The sequence below is a fragment of the Cibotium barometz genome, chromosome 52 (genome assembly GCF_041138505.1).
Source record: "Cibotium barometz isolate CiBa-2024 chromosome 52, ASM4113850v1, whole genome shotgun sequence".
In the NCBI taxonomy this organism is placed as follows: domain Eukaryota; kingdom Viridiplantae; phylum Streptophyta; class Polypodiopsida; order Cyatheales; family Cibotiaceae; genus Cibotium; species Cibotium barometz.
The window spans coordinates 29,358,759-29,380,767 of record NC_141097.1 but is presented as its reverse complement, the minus strand read 5'-3'; positions in this window follow the sequence as shown (position 1 = coordinate 29,380,767).

The window sequence follows — 22,009 nt, the reverse complement described above, 5'->3', positions numbered from 1 at the left end:
CAGTCTCTGTACTTACAATGGTTGGAATGGGCTGTAGGTGATCTCTATATGCTTAGTCTTCTTTGATAGTGTGCTCTCCATGGTCCATGCAGTCTCTGTACTTAGAATGGGCTACCCAAGGTCTTTACATGCTCGTTGTCGCATCTCGGTGTGATCTCTATGATCCATGTGTCTATGATCATGTACATGGGTTGGAGTGGGCTCTATGTGATCTCTATATGCTCTGTCTTCTCACGGTACACTTTGCATGGCCCATGTGGTCTATACATGGTAAAAACGGATTACCCAAGATGTTTACATGGGTTGGAGTGGGCTCTATAAGATCTCTGTTAGTATGCTCTCTCTTCAGTACGCTCTACATGGCCCATACATGGTTATAACGGATTACCCAAGATGTTTACATACTTGATATCATCTTGATGGTATGGTCTGCAGGGTGTATGTGATCTGCATATATTTGAAACAAGCCTCTCGAGACCTTGACATGCTTTATTACCTTGGTGGCTTATACGATGCATACATAGTCATCTTGATGGTGTGGTCTACACGGTGTATGTGATCCACATATATTTGAAACAAGCCTCCTAATATTTTTACATGCTCTTATTACCTTGTTGTGGCTTATATAGTAGTGCACACATGGTCAGAATGGACTGCTCAATATCTTTATATCTTAGTATCATCCATATGGCCGTGGATGGTTCATATGGTCCATACATGGTCAGAATGGACTACTGTCAAGATCTTTACATCTTAGTATCGTCCATATGGCCTTGGATGGTCGCATACATGGTGGTCACTATCTTAGGTCCATATGGTATGTACATGTGTGCAATGGGTTATATCATCCATAGATTATGGCCTTGGATGTTCCATATGGGAAATGGGGTATGGGAAATGGGGTGTATAGGATTTTCACATGCTTGGTCTTGTCTCAATGTGCTCTTGGATAGTCCGTGTGATCCACATATGGTTTGAATGGGTGTCTATATGCTTGGTCTTATCACATTGTACTCTATTGCATGGTCCATGTGCTCTATATGCACTTATAATATAGCTTGTGCTTATAATATAGCTCCTAGGTGGTCTTAGCACATTGTACTCTATTGCATGGTCCATGTGGTCTATATGCGCTTATAATATAGCTTGTGCTTATAATATAGCTCCTAGGTGGTCTGTAGTATAATCTAGTCTATATAAGGTGGAAATAGGTTAGATATCATCTTTATGTAGTTGTTATTATCCCCGTATGGTTTGTATAGTGTATACAACACATGTATGATTCACATGTCCCAAAAGTGATTTTCATGTGCTCATTATAACCATTTAATGTTGCTCATTATAACCGTTATCTATTCCATATGGTCTATATAAGGTGGAAATAGGTTAGATATCATCTTTATGTAGTTGTTATTATCCCCGTATGGTTTGTATAGTGTATACAACACATGTATGATTCACATGTCCCAAAAGTGATTTTCATGTGCTCATTATAACCATTTAATGTTGCTCATTATAACCGTTATCTATTCCATATGGTCTATATATGATCCCTATTATATGGTGATAGGTTGTGTTGTGCATGGACTACATGGTCTATATAGCACATGTATGATTGGGATAGCCTCTAAATGAAATGTAGGTGCTTAGTAAGACCATGGTTGGGTTTGTATAGTTTTATGGTTCATATAAGGTGGCAATGAGCTTCATGTGATCTTTATATGGTTAGCATTGTCCTCTTGTGGTCTATATGGTCAATACACCATGCATATAGTCTGGTTATATGTGATATTAATATGACTGCTCTCCCTTGAGGTATGCTTTGTATAGTCCATGTGATCTCTGTATTAGGGTAGAATGGGTTCTACGTGATCTCTATGTTCTTAGATCTATCATGGTCTGCTCATCATGATCTACGTGGGTTATACATGGTCGAAATGGGTTGTCCATGATCTTTACCATTATCTTGACATGCCTAGTATAGTTCCTATGGTTTTCACATAAGCTTTTTGATATGTTTATATACTAGGTGTCATCTTCGTGTAGCATGTATTTTCTAGTCCATGTGGCCTGTAGGGTTGATATGGTCCATGTGGGATGTACATCAGGATGGGTTGCTCGGGATCTTTACTTGCTAAGTATCATCCTTCTCTCTAGCCTATATAGTCAGAATGGAATGCATGTGATCTTTGTATAATCCTTGTAAGATTCCTCCCCAGCCTCTCAAAATGTCGAGCATATTCCCCTGTAATCAATTCCCTCTTCAGAAATATAAGAGATCTTGTCTCTGCCTGTTTTAACTTAGAGAGAGAGAATATTCTAGAGAGAGAATATTCAGATTTTGAATATTTGTAGATAGAAAAATTTCTCATCTTATTAAAATAAGTTCCTCTGAAACAGAAATTCAAAAAGAACTTTCCAATGTGCAATTGGAATTAATTGGAAATGAGTATGAAAGGACCTTAGCCTAAGGGTCTAGATTTTCAGAAATTTTTGGATTATAGTCCAATTAAGGTTCCTATGGACCAATAGCATCAATCCATGTGTAGGGAGGAGATAAATCCAATTTTGTAAAAGAAGATACCCAAAAATGAGTAAATGCTCACATAAGATGAAGAGTTGACTATGTACAAGGTTTATTAGTAAGAAACTATGAGTAATATCAAAAATATGAGATATTTTGGGTATCCAAAAATGAGTAAATGCAAGATGAAGAGTTGAAAATGTACAAGGTTTATTAGTAAAAAACTATGAGAAATATTAAAAATATGAGATATTTTGGGTATCCAAAAATGAGTAAATGCTCACATAAGATGAAGAGTTGAAAATGTACAAGATTTATTAGTAAAAAACTATGAGCAATATTAAAAATATGAGATATTTTGGGTATAATGATTCCATTTTGACACATATATAAGGAAGGGGAGTTCTTTAAAGGAGGTGCATATTTCACATAAGATGAAGAGTTGAAAATGTACAAGGTTTATTAGTAAAAAACTATGAGCAATATTAAAAATATGAGATATTTTGGATATAATGATTCCATTTTGACACATATGTAAGGAAGGGGAGTAATTTAAAGGAGGTGCATATTTCACATGCTTGAATGAGTTTTAAACTCATAAAAATTGAGATATTTCATCTCTCCTCTCTCCTCATTCAAGTCTAGTTCCAAAAAGTTAGTTTAACTGACCTAAAAATGGTCAAATATTGACCAAACTGATGGTCAAATATTGACCAAACTGATTTAGAAAAATCTAGAATCAGTTTGTTTGGTTAGGAGCTCAATTTTTCCTATAAATATACATAGTGTTTATGCATCGTTACTCTACTCCACCTAAGCCAAGAACTGTGAATTCATTAATAATTCACTAGTTTTTGGAGCTTCCCTCTTTCTTCAATCCCTATTGGTGGCTCCATCAACATACTTAACCAATTGATTGGTTGGGGGCCTCTACCGTGAACAAAGAATCAAGCAATTTGTAAGGTAATTAGTGAATTTTGATCATTTACTATAATTTCTCAATGTTTCTCTCTTCTCAACCCCTCTCAAGCTTGAGAAGCTTAATTGGAATGGTTTTTGAATGCTATTGAAGTTAATTGATGAATGGTAGTGAAGAGTTACATAATTTGATGAATGCTATTGAAGTTAATTGATTAATGATAGTTAAGAATTACATAAATTTCTATTTATGCTTAATTCTAATGGTTTTTATGTAATTTCTCTCTCTCACTCAAGAAATGGTCATACTCATGACCCATTCTCAATCCAAATGAAGCTTTTCATAAAGCTTTTTCTTAATCCAAGATTAATCTATGCTTAAGGTCAAATTAACGTATGCTTTTAGTTTATGTATTTCATGAATATTGATGATTCAACCCATTATTGGGTTAATGATCCAATTAGGGATCATTCTAATCATTTCCTTAATGCTAAGCTTTATCCTTCAAAATAAATTGAGATTTATCAGTCATAGTAGCGGAGCTATGGTAAAATTTTTATAAAAATTACACATATAATAATTTTATTCAAAGCATGAAAAGAGAACTTCCTACCATATTCTAGGAATTATCATCCTAGATAAATTGAAAGAATTTTATTGTAATAATGGAGAAATTGATTTTTATGTTATGCATAATTGATGATTATTTTATAGTAAAAGTGTTACTTTTATCATATTTGGATTTCATGCATAGAGGTATGCATAAAAGTTGATTATTTTATTATAAAAGTGTGACTTTTATCATATTTGGATTTCATGCATAGAGGTATGCATAAAAGTTGATTTTTTTTATTATAAAAGTGTGACTTTTATCATATTTGGATTTCATGCATAGAGGTATGCATAAAAGTTGATTATTTTATTATAAAAGTGTGACTTTTATCATATTTGGATTTCATGCATAGAGGTATGCATAAAAGTTGATTATTTTATTATAAAAGTGTGACTTTTATCATATTTGGATTTCATGCATAGAGGTATGCATAGAGGTATGCATAAAAGTTGATTATTTTATTATAAAAGTGTTACGTTTATCATATTGGATTTCATGCATAGAGGTATGCATAAAAGATATTCTTTTTATACTAAAAGTGTGATTTTCATCATAAATGGATTTTATGCATAACTTAGATGCATAAGAGAAATTCCTTTATTCTAAAAGTGTAATTCCTACCAAATTGAATTTATGCATAAGAAGATGCATAAAAGATTGATTTTTAAATTCATAGTGTCATTCTCATCTAAATTGAATTTATGCATAGAAAGATGCATAAAAGAATGGAATTTCAATTCAAAAGTGTTATTCTCATCCAAATTGAATTTATGCATAGGAAGATACATAAAGATGGATTTTTAATTCAAAAGTGTCAATTCTCATCTAAATTGAGTTTATGCATAGGAAGATGCATAAGAGATGGAATTTTAATTCAAAAGTGTCATTTTCATTTAAAATGAATTTATGCATAGGTAGATGCATAAAAGATTGATTTTTAAATGAGATGTGATAATATGTAATAAGATGCGTATGGGAAGTGATAGGATGTGAGAAGAGGTGTATGAGATGTGATAAGATGTGATAAGATGCGTATGGGAAGTGATAGGATGTGATAAGAGGTGTATGAGATGTGAAAAGATGTGTAAGATGTGATAGGATATGATAAGAGGTGTATGAGATGTGATAGAATGTGTTAAGATGAGTTAGGATGTGTTAAGATGTGTATGGGACGAGGTAGAGAGTGTATCTGATGGGATAAGATGTATATGGGATGTGTTAGGGCGAGAATGGATGTAGTATGGATGTATGGATGTAGATACGGATGTATGTATGTATGTGGATGTGGATGTATGAATGAGGATGTGAAAATGGATGTATGTATGTAGATGTGGATGTATGGATGTGAATGTGAATGAAGATGTGGATGTGGATGTATGGATGTAGATTCGGATGTAGATGTATGTATGTGAATGTGGATGTATGAATGAGGATGTGAAAATAGATGTATGCATGTAGATGCGTATGTATGAATGTGAAATTGGATGTATGTATAATGTGGATGTATGAATGAGGATGTGAAAATAGATGTATGCATGTAGATGCGTATGTATGAATGTGAAATTGGATGTATGTATAATGTGGATGTATGAATGAGGATGTGAAAATAGATGTATGCATGTAGATGCGTATGTATGAATGTGAAATTGGATGTATGATGTGGACGTACGAACATGGATATGTATGTAGAATAATGAATGTGAATGTGTATGTGAAATAATGTGTAGTCTATATGAGTGAATGGATGAGAATGAGTACACATTGAATGGAATAGGGAATAAGTAATGTGGTCCGAAAGTGGATAATGTGGAAAGACGAGAGTTCATTATAGAAACTGTATTTTGTGACTGTTTGTAAATGACTGTTTTATGTCAAGAATGCTGGGGAAGCATTTTGACCGTCTTGAGGATTAAGGTCATGAAGACCGAACTGATAAAGTTGCAACTGCTGACGGAGAGTCAATGGAGGACGTCTCGCGTAGCAAGGTCGATCGAGGTCTTGACCAGCCTCGGTTCGATTTAAATGGTGAGCTTCCGGTACGGTGGATGAGGGACCAAGGAAGCGGCCTATGAGTGAAGCGCTAGGTCACCTGCGCCGCGAAGGATCCTAGAGGGTGCTGACCATACGGTGCTCTGGCTCTGGGTCGCCGAAGATACCCACACGTGCGTCGTGGGGAAGATATTGGAACAAGGAGTAAGAGTTGTTTTTCGAAACCGGGCATGGATCTGGTTGATTGACCTTGCTGGTCCTCAACGGATGAGTCCATGGCTCTTTTATATGGATCTGCGGGTTGCTCTTGCCGATCTTCCACGGAGATTCCATTCTATTATATGAATATATTGCCGGTTACTAGTAGCTAGGAACCATGGAAAAGGCCCTTGAGTGAACAGGTGGTGAGCGTTCTGGTTGCCAATGATGCCATAAGTATACCGATGAATGAATGACTGGAAATAAGGATTCAACCAGAGACTTTGAGGACTGTCATCAGTGACATAATGGTTTCATTAAAGGATTGTTTTAAAGTTAGTTGATGCTAAGAAAAAGGCAATTTCATATTGGGTGTGTAAGTGGTGTGACTAGTTTTATGTTTGCATGAACTTCCGGCTAGGGGGCCTTGGAACTCTTTTCCTTGGTACCCGAGACAAAACCTAACCAAATTCTTAATTGGATCCCATCACTACAGTGGTTGGGCGGTTGGCTAACCCATGGGGCTGGACTGATGGATCCGTAAATCGAGATTTAATTTCTATTATTACGATAGATGAACTAAATCCCGGATAGTAATTGTTCTATGGATAGGAATCAAAGGCTGTGCCTCTTGATGGGAAAAAATGCGTTGATCCCAATGATCCAAGTGCAAGTTTCTTCCTTGATCTAACCAAGTACCATTAGAGGTGCAGTCGGATCAGTTTGATCAGTAATGATCTTGACTACGTTAGAGTAAAGAGTTATCCTGGTGAAATCGCCCGTGCTTTCCGGGTAAAGGAAGTTTTTCCAGTTTCGGTTTTGGACAAACCGACGGATTAGTCTCTTGTCCGGATATCCGTGGGCGAGGCCTCGAGTGTGAGACCCCTACCCGCGCACGATGTGCTACTTTCGCTGCTAGTACCCCGAATCCATTGCGCGGTGGAGACCGAGATCTCACAGTTGGTATCAGAGCGATTAAAGATCAACTGAGAAGACAAATATGTCAAAAATTTATCAACTGAGAAGACAAATATGTCAAAAATTTATCAAGAAACACAAAAAGGTTGTAATTGTGTGATATAATTAATACAAATTGATATTCAATCTGAAAATTCGTAAATTAGTAATTGGGTCTTCAAATGGAAGTACCGCAATTATATGGAACCCTGACTTGCTTGAGGCTTAGACATGATAGTATTTATCTTATAATTCCAAGTATCATGACTAACCGTATATACCGAGGGTATAACTGCAGCTCTTTACCGGCAATATATACGAGTAAATCTAAGACTTGAAATTATAAGCATTAATGCTATCCATTTGATGAATTCGAATGTGGTTGATATGATTTTTAATTCTATTTGGGAACTGATGAATTGATTGGGATTCTGATTGAAAAATGATGATCCCTGAAAATGGGTTGAAATGTAATAAACTGAGCGAAACCACAATATGGATGATTGGGGCGAGTCCCTGTGATGATAAATGATGATAATGATTTCAGCAAATCACTATAAGATTAGTGGATTGTGCTATCAAATTGCTACTGTTAACACTTGACTCGTTAGATCAAGTTAAGAAAGACAAATTGAGAACTTACTTGTCTGAAATTTTCGTGGGAAAATGTTCATAAAGAAATTTTTCGGTCTAATGGACTATTATCGTGTTAAAGATATGAATGATATGAATTGAATGAAATTGTTATGTAATGATGAGTATTTAAGGGATAATTATCCTCGTATTCTATTGGGTTGACCAGAATATAAGGAACCCCAGAATAAATTGGATCTTAAGAAAAAGAGTTGTTCTCTACTTTGCGAGATAAGGATATCTCGCACTTTTTAAGTGGGGTAGAATGTAAGATTTCTCTCCCAGTCTTCGAGGTATACATGAGTAAAATCTTATAATTATTTCCTCTCTAAATAAAAGAAAGATTCTGTTTAAAAAGGGAAGACACTTTACCTAGAATACCTTCTCAGGAGCCCACCTGTTTTAAAGATTTAGAACGATGAATTCAGAAGTGAGAACCGGTGTTTTGGATGCCAAGGTTTTGACCATCAGTTAAAAGACTGCCCGACTCCTACCATGAAAAGGGCACAGGGAAGTCTGGAACCCAAATTCAGAGACCAATTCCTTCATACCAATCTAATCAGGGTCCGTCTCGGACAAGATTGCTTAACTCCATTAACTACGTCCGACCCATTGATTAGAATCGAGATGACCAGTCAAATGCTTGGCGACTTACAGCAACAGATGCAGGCAATTCATAAAGATATAAATACTACCCAAGATCGACAGAGACAATATACAGATAAGAAGAGGACAGTCAGAGAATTCAAAGAAGCAGTTATAGTCTTCATTTGAATACGGACCAAAAGAATCTTCTTTATCTCTAGGGGAGTATAAGTAGTTATCCCCCAGATATTGTGGACCAAAGAAAGTAGGTGACTTAGCCTATGAACTTCTTTTATCTCTTCATCTCAAAGTTCTTAATGCCTTCTATAGAAAAATGTGCCAAACCCAAATCATGGAAAGACGATAAAGCTTCAGTGGCAAGATATCGTTGGCTTCTAAGTTACGGTAGCTCCTTCCTTTATATAAGTCTTTACTTTTACTTGTTGCTCACAGTAATCTTACGTCCATCGATCTCCCTTCTTCTTAATCTCCTTCATGGCTTGGCCAACAGGAATTAGTTTTATCCATGATGATTTCTCACCTTCAAGACGTAAGTGAGTCTGTGAAGAAAGATTTTATAGAACAGTGACTAAATATTACCAACATGGGAGAGTTTAGGGATGTGCCAAGTAAGACAGCGGAAACCGTTCCTAGTTCGAGCACTAATTTATGGCAAGACGCCTTGCTTGAAGCAGATGAGAACCAAGAGGTTATTTTCTTTTGTTGTGTTTTCGTACTTTTGTTGCGGATTTGGCTTTATCAACTTTGTCCTCCCTGGTGGATTGTTTGGTGATGTTGTTTCTGGGCTAATGCTCCTTTATTTTTTCAGTTGGAAATATATGAAGACACATTCCTCAAACGTGCTTCAGGCAAGCGTATGGCAGGATTGGGCCACGATTTGACACTAGGAACATATATACATCTCCTAAAATTCCCTCAAATTGTAATATTTCACGCTAGCTTCTCCAAGGACAATGCAAGTTTTCCTCCCTCTGATGGCGATAAAGACTCTATCCAGGTATCTAGGTGGCTTCTATCACTTAAGGCTGAATGCAAACAAGGCAATACTTCTGGTGCAGCAAGCAGCTGTTCGATTTTTTGGGGAGGGACCAGGAGTATATTCATTAAGATGTAAATATTATTTAACATATGCTGCTTACGGCTTGGCATGTGGAATCACAGATCCTAATCTGTTGAGTGATTGCGGGAAGAAGCATCTTCTAAGAAGAAGCATCTTCTTAGAATAGCAAGGCCAATGGTCCCTGTTGTGCCATTGATAGAGGAGGAAGAAGATGTTGTAGAAACTTCATCAAAAAGGGCTCTCGACTGGGGGATGTCTCTGCTCCACAACAATAGATTTAGATTGTTCCAGTTGTTGTTAAGAAGTTTCTTCAAATTTCTCGATACTCTTCTTGCTTTACCATTAAAAACTATGAAATGTATATATATTGAAAACATTTGTATAGGACATAGATGAAAGCTCCTGTTCTTTTAAAATCTTTTGAAGTTACATCATTGTTTTATAATATGTATTTCAATGATCAATTTTCTTCCACACTTTGCCCTGTCTTTGTCGTTGTCTTAGCCATTCAACATGATTCTGCCTCCCCTGTGAGAGAGGAGACATATATTGATCGTCTCCGTTCAGCCTACATTTCTCTTATTGCACATGACACAGCTGATTTAGACTGTTTGATCTTCACACGAGCCCTCACTTGAATCCGCCTATACCACCACTGACATAGTTGCTTCATGGGATTACTTTTCTTCACTCCTCCTCCATGTTGAGTGGCCCTTTGATAGGCACAACGTGCTTGCCAATGAGATCTTTCCATGCCTTGGGTAGACCAAATCCCAAGGCTTCCACATTCTTCCGCAAAAAAGGGTCCATGTGCATACAAAATGTGCTATAAATGCTCAACAACAACAAGACATTTAGTATCGTACAATATATTTTGAACAACAATAAAAACTCAAAGCTGTAGGTATTCAAGTAATAACCATGTATTGTGTCAAGTTTGTCGCACCCCATGCCTTTTCATAGCTAGTGTAGAACTCTGTCACAACAGTCTCAAATTTCTCAACATCCGCATCTTCAAACCTGGCTTTTTGCAACAAAGGTGCTAGGCGATCAAGTGCCAACCACGCTTTGGCCTTTGCCACCCTTGCTTGTCCTGAAGAGCCTCGATCATGTACAGCTGCATGAAGCTTTCTCCACACCTCAAAATCTGTACCCAGGTGACCTCTCTGGGTATGATTAGATAAGAGCTTTTTGGCTTTTGCACCTCCAAAACATGGTTTGCTAGGAACATTTCCTGTCTTCCCTGATCTTTTCAAGTCCTTCTCAATCTTCACTTGACCACAACGTAAACCTGCCATCTGAAAGCACTTGCTCTATTTTTTTAATAGTTCTTTCACTCTCTAATGTTGGTTTCATAATCCATGCAAATTCGATGTACATGTAGACTAGTTTCTCAATTATTCTAACCAGCGCATGCAAAACACAAATATGAACTCTGATCAAAGGGATAGCAAGAATTGGATCCCAATTAGGATCCACTCCTGGAGCATCACGATTTGGGGCTTGATGCCTATTACTGTTTGCATTTAGGCATTTCCATTCTCTCTCTTTTCCTCCTTTGGAGACACCTCGTTCGGCCATGCAATACAGGCAAGGATACTTGGCCATTGCTCCTTGGGAAATACCAAACATGCATTTCAAGGTTTTAAGATCTGCAGAGCTAGGTGCCATTCAACCTCATATTCACCATATCCTTCTACATAAAGCTTTTCGCCATTCGACTGCTGCTACTGGTAGATAGTGGAAGGAAGCTCAGTTTGGTTAAAGTACCACTTTAGAATTTCATGGGTCTCTGTTGGAGCCTGTTAAGAGGCCAGTTAAATTGTCTACAACATGTAATGAATAGCAACATAATATACTTTTTTTAAAAAGGGATAGCACCTCACCTCAAATTCAGCCAGCCACCACCAAATCTCATTTTCGGATTGTACACTAAAGTGCCTCTCATCAGCATTACTGATACTTGCATCCAAACCTCTATTCACTAAAGTCAAGCTAACCCTTTCCAGCTTCTGTCCTTTGATCACCTCACTCTCATCAAGTTTTAAAACAAATCTCAGCCTTCCATTGCACTCATGAACACTCATGTCATAAAATTTCACCATAGCCATTTGTAATTTCCGAACATCCATAATGAAATTGTTGAACTCTGTAAGCTTTATGATTTTCTGTTCCCCGCTCTTTTTAGTCATTGTTCTATTTCAGTCCATCATTCATCTAACTATATCACCCCCACACCCAATCCCCCATCTCCAAAAAAGGAACTAAAGATGAAAATGAAAAGTGAGTGCTCAAAGAAATTATAGATCCCATAATACCTGCAAGCTTTTACACGACGCTTCCATTGGTCACCTCCAACATTGAGTTCTTCCAATGGTTTGAACTGTCTCTTGCGTAATCGAGCACCCAATGGTGTGTCTTTCAAATATTATAATTTTTTTGTTGAACTTTTCAAGTTGTTTTCTAAGGTTTGCATTCTCACTCTCCAAAGTGAAATTATTGATTTCTCGAACTACCAAAATTTCATTCTTCTCTTTAATAGTGGCCTGCATCTTACGAATAGTCTGCTGCAAATGATCAATCTCTTTTTGTAACCCAGAACAAACTTTTGCTTTATCCTCATATGAAGCTTGCAAAGCTGTTGTGATCGATGCCAAGTAAAAATTCACACCTTCAAGCATTTTTATTCCGGCATCTCTATCACTCAAATGTCTTTCAAAGTTACATTGACTGATACTTTAACATTGGCCAAACAATCTTTTGCAATATCCAAGCAATCCATTTTCACCCTCACACAAAAACTTAAAGAAACTTGTCAACCTAAAGAATGATGGAGATTGAGAGGAGGTTGGATCTGGTGGGTAAATACTACCATCCAACCATAGGTCCATATTTTTCTTTCCTTCATTTCGAAGCTCAATAATGTGGGCTTTGCATGCTAGCCTAGACCAATTTCTCTTACAGAGCAGGGAGCATAATCGGCTTCTACTTAGAAGTGGATGTCCACCTTTTTCTTCTTTTGTTTCACAGGTTCCATTGCATTGTTCTGTGCTTTAACAATACCTAAAAGCATCATGAACTCACACTTTAACCAAAAGAAACCAAAGATATTACACTTATCTCCCGTGAAGAAGATTGCTTAAAACCAAAAGACAACATCATTAAATAATACCTCCTTGTCCATCAAACAAACTTGTTGGTATCCTGGATGCACCAAAATGTACACAATACTTGTAAGCACAATCCTCACTTGAAAAAGGTAAGAAATGGGATTGTTATTCATGCACAAGCATGTATGGCGCATGAAGAACAAATTCTTTTCCATCCTTTTGCAAAACTTGCCGCCTCAGTCTCTCCTCAAACCTTGATGTATGATGAATCAATGTTCCATTGAATGTGCCACGAACTTGGGGGTAGGCAGGCACTTATGAGATGGAGAAGAAGATTGTGGCGTGAGAAAGACGCGAGAGGCTATGAGCTTCCAAAATGGACGGAATGTGAATGAGAAGAAGAGAAAATCAAAAACTTCCCACTCAAAACAATTCGAATTTGAAGTGGTTATGGTTGTGGTTGTGGTTGACTGTTTTCAATAAAATAAGGCACCATAGTGGGAATAAAAAACTATACTTAAGAGGCATTGTTTTGAATTAAAAAACGCCCCACATATCAGTTAATGGAATAAAGAACTCAAAAATAACGCACCTACCCTCCAATATTATATGTGGGTTTATTGGCTTGCTTTGTCCACATCACCATCCCAAGGGATCTGTTACAAGGCCCCTTTTTGAGTCTAAATTTTCCCTAATGGCTTTCTCAAATAGTCACTAATATTCATTAGATAAATATTCTTTCACACCATTTGATCTTAGGCATTTTATGTGCATGCCTTTTTCTTTATTTACCATAACTTTGAAGCTTTGAAAGTGAATAAACACATGCATTTTATCCTATGCTTTCTCAAATAGTCACTAATATTCATTAGATAAATATTCTTTCACACCATTTGATCTTAGGCATTTTATGTGCATGCCTTTTTCTTTATTTACCATAACTTTGAAGCTTTGAAAGTGAATAAACACTTCACTTTTATTTTTATGAAATACACCCACACTACCATAACTTTGAAGCTCTGAAAGTGAGTAAACACTTCACTTTCTCTTTTATAAAATACACCCACACTTTCCTAGTGTGGGTGTACTTCATGAAATACACCCACACTTTTTCTTTCTCTACTATAGCTTTGAATCTCAAAAGAAAGTAAGTTAACACTTCACTTTTCTCTTAGGAAAGTGTGGGTGTACATGAAATACACCCACACTTTTTCTTTCTCTACTATAGCTTTGAAGCGTAAGTTAACCTTCACTTTTCTCTTTCATGAAATACACCCACACTTTCCTAGTGTGGTCTCATTAATGAATGATACATAATAATGGCATCTTTCGATTAATGTCATCTTTGTTGGTTTCCAAACATCAACATGCAATATTAACATGTACTACATCCAAAGGTTTTTGACTTACATGTTTATCATGGGGAAATTGCTTAGCATACTTGCCCAATTGGCACACTTTGCATACTTTGTGTATTCCACCCACTTTGGACTTTTTCAAACCTATAATAATACTTGGGGTACAATATGGAGTCAAAGGGTTGCACGACCGAAAGGCAAAGAAGATAATTGTCAGCCATGCTGTGGTGTTCAAGAAATAGCCTCATTAGGTGGAGGAGAGGACTCCATCCACATTATCCTTCAATGAAGTAGCCCAGCATACATAACCACAAACTCGACAAGATGTGGATTCATTCGATGAATATAAGAAGATTATAACACCTCATAAGGGGCCATATCCTTAATGGGTGAAGCAGCTCTTAGATGGGAAAGCTCCACCAATAATCACAAAAGAGCCAACAGCACTTTGTAGATCCAAAAGAATAAAGCAGAAAAAGAAGGTCTCTGCTCACATTGTCAATATGGCCTTGATGGTTGAGATAATAAAAGTACAGGAGAGCTAGCCAACTTGGAGGAAGCATTAGCAGATCCAAATTGTAGGGAGGCCATGGAGTTAAGAAACCACACTTGGGATCTTTTGGATTGTCCTACAAAATATAAGGTTATTAGCACCAAGTTAGTTTGGAAGGCCAATTATAAGTCTCATGGTACATTGGATAAGTACAAGACAAGGCTTATAGAGGTGAAGGGTTTTGCACAAGTCGTAGGTCGACTTTCAACAAGAGACATTCGTCCCCATAGCTAGATTGACCATTATCCGTGCAATACTTGCCTTAGTTGCTCATGGGAAGTGGCTAGTATTGCAAATGGATGTGAAGTTATATTTTCTAAATAGCCATCTCAAGGGGAGGAGGTTTATGTGGCATAGCCATTCGGGTTTAAGCTACCTAGTTCAGAAAACAAAGTGTGTAAACTCTGAAAGGAATTGCACAATCTAGAATAGATGCTTTCTTTGTAAGTATTTCTCCTTCTAAATGACCATCAAATGCAAATCTGTATACTTTCTTTGAGTAGGGTAGGTACATGATCAGGGCAACTACATGATCAGAATCTTGTGGATTGTCCTACAAAATAGAAGGTGACTAGCACCAAGTGGGTTTGGAAGGCCAAGTATGAGTCTGATGGTACATTGGATAAGTACAAGAAGGCAAGGCTTATAGAGGTGAAGGGTTTTGCACAGGTCGTATGTTGACTTCTAGGAGACATTCGTCCTCATAGCTAGATTGATCATTATTCATGTAATACTTGCCTTACTTGCTAATGGGAAGTGGTATTGCAAATGGATGTGAAGTTAGCTTTTCTAAATAGCCATCTCAAGGGGAGGAGGTTTATGTGGCATAGCTGTAGGGTTTAAGATACCTAGTTCAGAAAACAAGTGTGTAAACTCTGAAAGGAATTTCACGATCTAAAATAGATGCTTTCTTTGTAAGTATTTCTCCTTCTAAATGCCCATTAAATTCAAATTTGTATATTTTTTGTGAGCAGGGTAGGTACATGATCATTGTCCTATATGTGGGGCAGCTTTATTATGATAAGGAACCGAAGAGAAGATCTAGCAGATATAGGAGATGTTGATTTAGAGTTTGAAATGACAGACGTGGGCTTATACATTTCTATTTGGGGATAGAGGTCTGGCAAGATTCTGATGGAATCTTTAATTCTCAATAAAAGTATGTAGGAGAAATTATGAAGGCATTTGACATGGCGGCGGCTGAGTGCAAGTCAGTGGTGGTTACACCCATGGAGGTTGATGCAAAGCTTTCTGTTGAAGATGCTTCTCCACTTGTGGGGATATGAAGGAGTTTCAAAAGTTAGTGGGGAGTTTGATCTTCCTATGCAATACAAGACCTAACATCAACTTTGTAGTTGGTTTTATTATAGTAGCAGGTTCTCAAATCAGCCCTGAGAGAACCACTGGTGGAAGGTAGGGATGCAGGTATTGAAATACATCGAAGGTACCATTGGGTATGGCATCACTTACAAATCGAGTAATTCCTTGACTTGATTTTGTGACTCAAATTGGGTGGGAGATTGCGATAGCAAGGAATCTATTTCCAGTTACTGCTTTCCTATTAGATCTAGAATAACATCCTAGATCAGCAAGACGAAGTGGCCTACAATGGCACTTTGTTCTACACAGGCAGCATGTTTTGCTTCATGTGAAGCAGTTTGGTTAAGGAGGATCTTATGAGACATGGGTGTTACTTAAAAGGAACCAACAATGTTGCTATGCAATAATGAGAGTTGCATGTCGCTATAAGAAATATGTGATTCATGCTCGGATGAAGCACATTGAGATACAATAATGAGAGTTGCATGTCGCTATAAGAAATATGTGATTCATGCTCGGATGAAGCACATTGAGATACAATATCATTATGTGTATGAGCTAAGTATGGATAGAAAGTTGGGGCTTGTCTACTACCCGACGATAGAGAATTGTGTAGGCATTTTCACAAAGGCTCTAAGGAGATATTTGTTAGAGTGCTATCTTCATTGACTCGACGTCGTTGGACTGATAAAATTCATATGGATACCTTCGGAATGACTTTCAAACATACTTTTAGCATCATGGACTTCAAAAGACTCACTAACTATGATGTTATCCTAGATAGGTCACATTAATGAGACAATTATTAATGATCCATGAATGAGGAACCAACTGCATACGATGAAATAGTGAAGGTGAACTTGGCTAATCATAGAGCTCATTATGTGACCCAATCTCCTATCGAAAACTATTTCACACTCTCACAAGTCATCACAGATGAATAGAGCTATGATCTTAAGAAAGAGGTCTTTAAGAAGAAAAAAAAATCATCAATGAAGTCCTGGGCACTAATTTCAAAAAGATGGAGAACAAAATAAATTAACAAAACAAGGAAATCACTGAGTTCTGAATCCCACTTATTATGAGAATACTTGGCTACCCTTCATTTGGTCTAGCACAAAGTGGGACCCAAATTTCTAATTTCCAAGGATGACATAATGAGGAATGCTTCATCTTGCGAAGTAGCTCCAATGGAAAAAAAAGATAGCATTTAGACATTATCCTCATGGAACTAGTCGAACAAGGTGAATCCAAACTAGATGATTTCACAAAAGAAATCCCTAAGGATATTCAAGCTACACCTTATCTTCAGCCAAGGATCTCTAATGTAAAAAAATTAAAACTATGAGTCACATAAAGCTAATAGAACTTGTTCGATTTCAGAACTAATGAGTGTTGAGATATCGAGCTCAGCTCTAGTGTGGATATGGGTGACATGCTAGGATGACAGCTCTAAACTTATGCCATTGGCATGGTTGGTGAGATTTTAGGTAAAAATTTAAAGTCTCCCATTTGCTCAAGTGTATCTATTTATGCTATGGTATGCCACATCAAATGGTAAATTTGATGGCACAAATTAATGGTATGCTAATCTACCAAAAAAATAATCATTAGGAAATAATCTACATTAGGAAATAAATGGTATGCTAATCTACCAAAAAAATAATAATTCTACCAAGAAAAAAACAAGTAAGGCATTGAGGCCTCAAAATTTCAATCAAAAGAAATGGTAAACTGGTCATTGAAAATTCTAGCAAATAAGTCAAGCACATGTCATACAAAATTGTCAAACAGGATGATTTCATAAGAAAAATTAACCTAAAAAACAAAGCACATACATCATACACTACTTGTAATTTTTTCTAAAAATAGTTCTTAGCTAAAAGCAAGCACATATTTGTATATTTTACTTTTAAGTAAAATCAAGCACATTTGCAATCAACAAAGGAACGTATCAAAGGCATGCAAATTTGCCAAAAAGAAAAATCAAGGCAACAAGGAAATAAACAAACGTGGTGGAAAATAACTTCGAGAAATTATTAGTAAATAAACCAAACAAATGGCATGTAAATTTTCCAAGTAAAATATAATTCCATGAAAAAAAACATTAGGGAAGAAGGCACATACATGATTGAATATACCTTGGTTATTACTTAATTAAATGCCCCATTTAAATGATTATCACTTCCTTGAATAAAACTCGTCAAAAAATAGCTTTGAACTAAATGCACCATAGAACATTTTAGACAAGTGGAGCCAAGTCAATCACCGTTTGCATCACATGTGCTTTTGGTGAAAAAGAAGAATGGTACCCTTCGTAGATAAAACATATACACACTCTCATAGAAAGCCAAATAGTGGCATGATGCATGTTTGCATGCATTATACTCCAACTAGAGTCCTTTTGAGGGGATGATTTCAGGTATCATTTCCAAGAGACAACTAGCACACTAGAACGTTAGTAGTTACTATGCTTGAAATTATTTTATGCAACCCTACATGTGCCATGTGTGCAAACGTGTGCCACTTATACAACCCCAAATCCAGATGGCACCTCTCCACTGGCCATGTTTGTCACCCCCTCCTTCCACCCATGTGTCACCCCCCTCCTTGTACTATGTATACTGATCCATTCTGCCATGTGCTATCCCTCACACGCTACCATCTGTACACACCTCTCCTATGAGACTTTGGATGGCTCTAACTATTGATTCAGCCATCGCATTAGAAAGCTATGGAGAGGAGAAATGAAGCATTTTGAACCGGCTATCCAACCACCAACCTTGATTTGTGACTGGTTTTCATTATAGTAAGATCAACCTCAATGTATAATGTATTGAGCTACAACATCAGTAAAGCGTGGAAGTGTCCACGCTTGCCCAATTCTATCATTGAAGAGCTATACCATCATATGGTAATAGGTGACAACAACCTCATGCGTCCCCATACAACACACTAAAGCCTCGTCCAAAACAATAATTGAAATCACCATCATGAGATATAAGAGACTCTAAAGTATAGTCGAGCTTTGCATCAGAGGAAACTTTGATAAAGTTTAATAATATTTTTCGGAGGCACAAGGGAGGGGACACGGCTATTAAGTAGGGGATCATGAGGTGCCTTGTAGATGCTCTGAAGAGATTATTCAATCATCTATCTATCAAAATATTCAAGGATGGCAAATGAAGTGATAGCTTAGGACCAAGAGGTCCTAGGTTCAAAACTCCCCTCGATGCTTTCTTTAGCGGCATCGCCTACGGGCGGATAATTAAACGCCTACGCATGATTACGGGAGAATCTTGGGCCTAAGTCCAATCAGAGAATATATATATATATTTAAGGATGCCTTGCAAGAAATCATTGAAAAGGATGTTGCTTCATCAATTACAAAAGGAACACCTAGAAAATGGAAGTGTGGATACAGATCCAAGCAAGAAGGTTGATGCCAGTGAGGTTTAAACATCCATCAAAGAAGAAACATAAACTTGAAAATAGCTAACCTAATGGAGAAGAAGACATGGGGGAACACTCCATCTATCCACTAAAAATAGAAAGATAGTCTCAACTTCCTAAGGTAAGTTCTAATGCTTGCTTGCCATATTACTCTCTGCTCTCCTGGCTTAGAACCCTTTGTGTCATTGGAGCTCAATGCTGCATTAGTATCCATAATCCCCTTGCTTGGTCACATCCATGACCCTAAACCCTCAACTGCTTTTGCCTTCATGTGCCGAATTCCTACTTCTGAACCATTACGAATTAACAATGATACATCACTAATCTTCAACCTCAAAAACAAACAAACTTCTCAAAAATAAAAAAAGAAATTTACAAGAAGCAATGGATACATATAGCAATGGGGGGAATGACATGGTCTCTCAAATCTAATAGTCAATGTATATCCTCACGTAAAGTACATACAAAGGGTAGCTAAATACCTTTTGCCATTTAGCATTGGCTTTTCCTACACTCCTAGCTCTCGTTTCATTATCCAAGAAATTCCTAGCATTGCACCCCCATAGTACACCATTGCATGAATTGTAGGAAAAGGCAAAGCTCTCGTTTCATTATCCAAGAAATTCCTAGCATTGCACCCCCATAGTACACCATTGCATGAATTGTGTCAAAAAGGAGAGTCACTTAATAATGCTTATCTAGTGAAACCTTAAATTCATGGCACATCCTATAAGGAACAAGCTAAACTTCAATTTTCTAGAAGAATGTAAGAATGTTTATCTAGTGAAACCTTAACTTCATGGCATACCCTATATGCAACAAGCTAAACTTCAATTTACTTGAGGGGTTAAAGAGAGTAAAAACAATACCAGACATTAGCAATTCAATTTGCTTGTCCAACATAGTGTATGAAAACCCGTGTTCAACCTTCATCCCTCTTGAGTTGAAGGCCATGTGCTACTTACTTGAAAGCTTTTTTCTTTATGTTACAATGCTTGCCCATGCATAGTTTTTGTTTTGTTTTCTACATATATAATGGCAAATTTTTCACCAGAGAAATAAAAAACAATGCACCTTATGTGGTAGTTAATTTTTGTGTTTGTGAATGTGCCTACAAAATCATGGTTTTGCTAACTATCGACTTGAGTTGATGATTTAGCTTTGTTAAGTACTTTATTAAAAATACTGAAAATGCTTTAATGTTTCAACAAATGGCAAGGTAAGAGACCCCTGAGCTGACTGAAGATAGGAGGTGCTTCAAGGACAAAGGGGATTAATTGAACTTCTATTAGTCTGCTCAATTGAGGTTCACCAAGTTCACAATAAACATGGCAGCATTCAAGAGATTCTGTGCCATCAATTTTGCCAAGCCCTTATCTGTCATGATATCAATAATGATGCTGCACAAAACGAACAAAAACACAAACATTTCTCAATGGTTGTGGCTGGCTGATTGCAAGAGAACAAGAGCATTACTTGGATCTTCATAGAGAACCAGAGGATTACTTGGATCTTTACAGGCTTTTCTCAAGGATACATCATTGCTCAAGTCATGTTTAGGAACACAATTAGTACACATTCTCTTTCTCTCTCTCTCTCTCTCTCTCTCTCAGATCTGCTAGGATGACTGCTTAAGGGGTGGCACAACGCAGAAGAATGATTTAAGAAATGTGGCTGAAAGTGATCAAAGCCACACCAACAGAGACTGCAATGTCTCTTACACCGCACATAAGGTAACAATCATGCAGCCATCGGGTTCAAACCCAAAGAAGATAGAAATGCGATCAACAGGCAATCTAAAACTCTGAAAAGCACATAGCTAAGGATAACCGAAGAGCTCACACCAGCACAGCCTAAGCCAAAGTGAGCAGAATTAGAGAAAGTAAGAGCAGCACAGAAGGATGGAAAGTGGGCTTGTTTCCGAAGGGAGAGCCTGAGGGTCCTATAGCCTATAGGACATAGTTGGCTTCCATTGATGTTAAGCTCTCTCTCTCTCTCTCTCTCTCTCTCGTACTTGCATGGGTGCATGCATGCATATACACACGTGTGTGCACGTGCTCATACGCGCTTGAACATTAGTCACCTCGTTAAGCATGCATCATGGGTCGGTATGTATTCCTGTGAAGTGATCTCTAGTTTCACACCTGTCAAAGTGTTACTCCAATTGATTTGGATTCAAATCACTAACTCAGTACCGAGATTTGCACTTCTATGAGTCACTCACCTCTTCAGAATGTTAAAAAAATCTCCTGAACTTTATATGGTTCTCTTCCTCAAAAGGCGATGATTGGTGGTGTGGCAAATGAGAACCTTTGATTGCAGTGCATGGGCATTCACCCCTTAACACAAAGATTTAGGCTGCCTGAATGATTGCTGACCTAGTACCCATGATTTACTACAGTATGGGAAGCCAACTGATTTACTCCAACTCTGATCAATCAACTACCAGAGACCCCTGCCAATCTCATCTTTTCACTCAAAAGAGGACCCAGGGCCAGCCATTCGCTTAGTACTTCTGTGTGACTACGCTCAGAGCTGCCATCCCGCTTGCCCAGCTCCCAATTCCTGCCTACACATGGGCAGGATTTTTCACTAGAATGTGCTCAATCTAGGCTCCTCCATCTCACAGCCCCTGATCAGAAGCCCCTGATCAGAAGAGATGTTTGACATCAGCACATACAATGCGGACGCTTGCCTGGTATGTAAATGCACGGCA